Here is a 6,495-nt window from a genome sequence, read left to right on the forward strand (position 1 = left end):
CGCAGCACAAAATGGCAAACGAGAAAGTAATCGGGGAACTCTTGCGATCAGTGCATTCGTACGTTTGAATAATGGCCCCGGTTCAGGGATAGAAACGAATACGGGCCGGTGGCTCTGCTTGCAAACATGACTACGTCCTTCCGTGATAGGAATGAGCTGCAAGATAAATATTCCGGCATACAGTCTCCGAGAATGTGAAAGATGTGATATCTGTTGCATGACATATAGTTTAAACAAAATAAAAAACAAAACACTGTGGGTCTGTGCAGTGTTGAGATTGTAAAAGCAGTGGGGAAAATAGATAGTAATGAGCTATAGGGAGGAAAACAAAGTGTGGGAGTCACTTGAGAGCATTACCGGGAAACTGTATTCTGGGGAAAAGAGATGTACGGAGGCCACATACCGAAGTGGATTCAGGAAGGAGGGAGGACTATGGATCCAGGGATGTGCCCGGAGGATGAGTTTCGAAAGGCTGGAGTAAACTGTTGCGAGGAGGGGAAAGGGGGGCTCCCGGTCAACATACACCCATGTGCCATGGAATTTTTGTTAATTTTATTTTCTGGATGGAACAACAAATTAGGGGAAGACCGTGTGAGAATTATCAAGGCGGCGTGTAGGCGAGAGCGGAACATCTGACAGGGGTGTAGCCGCTTCCATTTGATTTTTCGGCTCTAATAAAAGATATATTCTAAAATATTCCAGCGGATGTGTAAAGGTCAGTGTTTGGAGACGACATATCTTTGTGGAAGAGAGCTGGAAATGTGGCATTTATACCTATTAAAATGCAGGATGGAGTTCATCAAACCCAAAAGTGGGTAATGAAATGAAGATTTTGAAGGAGGGGAAAGGAAGGCTATTATTTTCCTCTGAAACAGGTCCAGGGTGGTTATCTCATCGAGAGGCATCAGGCAGTTTGCGATTCATTACGGCGATAAAAGTTAAGTGATAAATGTCACAAGATCGTACGAGGGAGCTGATATTGTGTGGATGAAGTTTAGATATCTGCTCTTTATCAGATCTGGCGAGGTGGAGTGGGTGGCCCCCTCGGGACCCTCGCTCCCAGCGGACGCAGGTCAGATGCCACTGAGTTTGCAGCGAAAGCGATTGGTGACCAATTAGCGTTCAAATTGAGGAGGATATGAGGAGGGTCAGCCTGCTAGAAATGTGACCCACGTGGAGGAAAAGGGAAGAGGCACGAGAAGCATGTTTTGTCTGAATGGCTGATGAAATGAAAACTCTAATTTGCGAGTTGAAGGAGTTTAGTGCAACCGCTGGTTCTTTGAGAGGTATTTGAATATCCAATGTGGAGATACTGATTATCAAATAAAACAACTTTGTGACTCTGTAGAAGCCATAGCGGGCCATTATTCACCTTCTGGAAACGCTAGCCTTGAGGGGAAACCCATACCCCCATGCTCCTGCGGCTGAAGAGAACTCTCTGAAACATCAAGGGCTCCGTGAACAAATCCAAATCAGCGTGGGCTTCAGGAAGAAGGTCTGGTGGTGAGAGAACACGATGAGAAAAATGCATGACGCCACCTCGCCTTTGAAACAGCGAAACATGCAAAGCACCCGTCCATCGGTGCTCCACATCTGCAAACCATATTCACTTCGGGTCTACTTTCTGGTTTTCAGCGTGAGTTTTCACGAAACAAAAGCAATAACAATTAGTCTTTGCATAATATTGAATATTTAGGAATCGGCTTTCACGCGTTGAAATAGCACTGACTGAAGAAGGCCATTGGTTCAGACAGTAAGACGACGTCAGTGATGCGGAGCCGCTACAGCTGGGAGAAGGGTTGTTAGTTTTCGTTCTCCAGCCAGTCTGAAGGAAGCGGACGTGTTGAAATGTTTCGCCCACTTCCAGAAGGAGGTCATTTCAACTGCTCCTTTCGAACGGAGTTTCCCGTCGCTTGCCCGAGGCCGACCGCTCGACATATGGTTTGATGCATCGCCGGGGGCAGCGGGCGACTGAACAAGGGCTCGCGAGAGCCTTGAACTTCAAGGTGGTGGTAGCACTGCTCTGTGGACGCCGAACGCTGTAAAACCACATTGGAGAAGAACGTGGAGAAACGAGGTCTTTCCAGTGGACCATCAAGCCAGCGTCAGGGAGCGCAGCACCGCGTGGAGGGAAGATCTCAGCCACAGTGGGATGCCCTCTGCAGCAGGCCAGGGTGTACTGTGAGGAAGAGGCTGAAGAACCTGATGGCGCCAAGGTGTGTATGATGACATCAGCTCGTGTGTGTGTGTGTGTGTGTGTGTGTGTGTGTGTGTGCGCGCGTTGCTGAACCACACTCCTTTTCTTTTCGGGGATGAGGGAGGGGTATCTTCAAATGTCAAATCCATATTTCGTGGTTTCAAATGTGCCAAATATGATAAGACGGCACTTAAAAAATGGCAGGGGTCTCAAGAAAAATGCTTGCGCTGCACGTGGACTGGAAAAAAAGGCTTTCATTTACTGGCTTGAAGCCTTGCTGCCTAGCGCCGCTCTTCTCTGCTGGTGGAGCTCCTGCGCAGCAATGCCATGAAACGTATCCACTCAGGGAAAGACGGTGTCGGCCGGTCGGGCGCGCGAAGCCCAACTAACATGCGGGACCTGGTGGTTTGAAGGTTTTCACACCGACTCTTTCTCCGTCACTGAATTTTACTGGCTGCAAAATCGCATGACAAAATACTGTTTCCTTTAAATACAAATTCCATTCATCACGTTGAGTGTCCAGGTACCACCTGTTTGTCGGCCTCTGTGTTTGTGTATTCATTTCCACATCACAATTACATCTACGAAACATTGGATCTGCGCCGGCTTCCAGTTACAGTATGAAATATGGTGGATTGTGGACTCGGTCTCCTCAAACCAATGTGGAAAACGAAAACAATGCAGTTTGGCCGGTGAATTTCTCCTCGCTTCCGAATCCACGCATGCATCGAGGGACAACGGTTCGCGGCAACGTGCGGACATTTTGTTATTTGTCTTTCCTGCTGAGTAACTTCAGACTTATTATTCAAGTGCGGCTGCAGGTATTTTGCCCCTTCTTCAATGACAAATGCTGTGGGATGAACGCTGCAGCGTCGCTGAGGATACGGGTGTGATAACGGGAATCGACGGCTGATGGGTAGCCGTGTTGTTCTCCCTCTTTCCACAGGAGGATACTGGAGGGACGTCAGCGGGCCTCGCTGCTTCTAATCACACCTTACCTAAAGGTCCACGCCTCAGATCTCGCTCTTGAACACGAGTGTGTGGCATCCGAACCCCCAGGTAGCATCCATGGGTCTCGGCGTAATTGAATTTGTGAGCGGAATCATGTGGCCAGAATAGCAAGATTATTCAGTAAGTCCCTTTTTTTTGTGTAATAAAATCAAAATCTATAGGTGTGCAACATTAAACAGACAGAGACCATGTCTTCCCTCGAGCAAATATTAGAGGAACGCTGGAGATTTACACCGAACAAAAGCTGAACAGTCAGTCTGGACCGTAAATCACCCCCCCCCCCTCAAAGAAAACAGCACATGCTTTTCACACGCCGGTCACATGTTCTCCACATGTTGCAACATGTGGTAACATGTTTCCTACATGTGATCACATCCACATGTGTCCTGGAAGCCTGCTTAGGACTGACATGTGTAGGTGTGTTGTCCTGTTCTTTTAAAGCCAAAGAGCCGTGTAATGGATGACAGGAGCACTTTACATTTAACACTCTTGAGATTTTAATATATTCATTCCCTCTGTTGTTTTTCTTCTGCAAACACTCATGGTCTTCAGTCCCACTGCCAGCAGTACAAGAATGTATACAACCAGCGCAGGTCAATAGTGTTAACCCTTTAGTTAAGACTTGAATTCATGAAAAAATGTTCCGACTCCATGAAACCCTCTTCTTTCTTACTATCCAGAACACATTTATGTGTTTGATTATTGCATATAACAACATTTGTACAGGCAGGAAGTATGAGAACACGTAGCAATTGCTAGAAATGGGATGAGCGGTGGGCGGGAATAAGCTTACGCTTCCTCCCACTCCTTTTCGAATATGTCATTATTTTCACTACTACAAATACTGTGGGGTTTTTATCTTTCATTGTTGGCATGCTGGAAATAAACTGAACTAGATTTACAAATGGAATAAATTAGACAGTTCTAACAGGGGGATCCATTAGAGGAGGACCGGATGACGAGTTGTTTTAATCCACCGGTTTACGAAAATAAATAAGTGCGTCGTTTTCATGCAAAAATAAAAGGGGGGGATGTAATTTTCAGTGGTATGTAACAGCGTGATAGAGGGTGACATTGTCCCTGAGCCTGGTGGCTGCTAGGAAGTCATATTTTCCACATGGTAAAAGGGGGGGAAAGCATGTGGCAGTGAGGCTGCGGGCCTCTTGCAGGCATCTCTTATGGGTTTGTCAATTCATTGCCTTGAAGGAACTCCATGGTTCACATCACCTGCTCCACAGCTTCACTTCCCAGAATAGTGCGGCTCGGGAGCAGCTGCGGAGGACCCTCTCGTCGCGCCGCATCCAGAAAGAAAGGAGACGTGCCGGATCGTCCACGCGAGTATTACTCAGTGCTGCCGAGCCGCAGGGACGAGAAACCGCCGACTCGTTCCGCTTGGGCTCCAAACATGAAAATGATGGTGAGTCCTTGTCATTTTTGAATTAACAGAAATTGGAAAATGACTTTGCTTCCGTTTTTTCACATTTTTTTTTAGATTTTCAAACTGATGTCGGTACAAAAGCAGATGTTCTTTCCTAGCCGTGACCCGTGACGTGCGTGGCCTAATAAAAGGTGTAGAGTCAACACGTTTGTCCGGTCTTGCAACTCGGGAGGGGTCAAGACGGCCTCCTCGCTCGTGTTGCTCTGCTTGTGTGACAAATACTAGTTTTTCAAGTTGTGGCCGCTCACATGTTTCTGATTTATGATTTCCATTCTTCCAGTTCTCAAACAGCGGCTCATTGGAGCATCTGAGGACACAAAATGACTGGGTCACGAACGGATACATGTCTCACACAGAGGTTGCGGAGCCAAATAAATCCCCGTTAGCGAAACGGCTCGATCCAGCGCTGGTGCCAGACTTGGAGACAGCCCAAGCCACAGTACAAGGATCAACACGCCATGAGCATGAACCTAACACCCACACACTTTACTACCAGTTACTGTACATGAATCAACAGCTGCTAAGCTTGTCACACATGTGGAAGGTGCTGGAGGTTCATGATGTACTGTACAATTCTGCGGTTGAGACAGAATGTAGACATAAACAAGTCTGCAGTTGAGGTCGATCCTCGCACATGTGTGCTCCGGTCGGATCACTGTGGAGCGCGCCGCACGCTCCGGCCGCATGATTGTCGCAAAAATGTTTCACTTGTTAACAGCAGTCGGTCTGCAATATTTAGTGACTGTGAACGGTGTCACTTTGCAGGAGAGGGGACTGCTGGCGAGCAGGATTCCCACTGCGGCTTTAGCACGCCGCTGGCCGCTTGATCGATGCAGGGGATAAACGTGGGGGTTCACGCGAGCTTCTGGGACCGCATGACACTTGATACACCCTTGATTCCAGACGGGATCGTGTGCATTCAGAGTGTCTTTTTAAAATATTTTCTGAAAAATCTGCGTCGCTATCAATTCCTCTTTGACACTCTTGTTTTAGGGTATGAATTATTAATCGCCTTATTAGCACCGAGGCTGATATCAATTCGTATTACGAGGTAAAACACGGATTACACCTGAAATGAATATCAAGAGCTGATGATTTGGGTTACCAGGAATGAATGGGGCCGGCGGAGGTAAAGTGCATTTCTCTTCCAAGCTGCATAGTTTTAACTCTTCCTTTCAGGCTGCAGCAGGAACCGACATTTTTTTTTGTTGGAAGAGGATATATGGGGCCGGATGGGGCCCTCCCCTCTCTTTGCCTCTCCCCTTCGTATCTGTCGCATTTACTGTGTTTACATTACAGACACACCCCTGACCTTCACCCAGGCCCCCCTCCGATGGCCCTAATACAAGCACACACACACACACACACACACACACACACCATTTCTAACACATAGCAGAACTCACACTGAAACATAAATGTCATCTAAACAGCTACGTGGGTGTGATAGAGAAAATAAGTTAAAAAAAAAAACCCACGCATCCACGTGTGTATATGTATGCATATATATGTGTATATATATATACATGCAGCCAGCCATATTTACATGGTGTGATCATGTAAGGGAGCTGTTTAATCGTCTATTTTTAGCAGTCTCGGCCACCTCTCATGCATTGAAAATGTATGGCAACATCGCCATGCAGCAGCATTGCCTCTCAGCCTACCACTGTACTGCAGAGTAGACACACCCCTCCAACACACACGCCTGACTGCACACATTTGCAAGAGGGTCAGAGGCAACCGTGAAGCGAACAGGACAAAGCGAGAAAAAAATCGGGTCAGACTGCTCATATTGTTGTTTCGGCGACGTTTTACGCCCCCCCCCCCCCCCAAAAAAAAAAAACAAGCG

This window comes from Fistularia commersonii, chromosome 21 (genome assembly GCF_037954325.1).
Source record: "Fistularia commersonii isolate RoL2024-O1a breed Wild chromosome 21, RoL_Fcom_v1.0, whole genome shotgun sequence".
In the NCBI taxonomy this organism is placed as follows: Eukaryota; Metazoa; Chordata; class Actinopteri; order Syngnathiformes; family Fistulariidae; genus Fistularia; species Fistularia commersonii.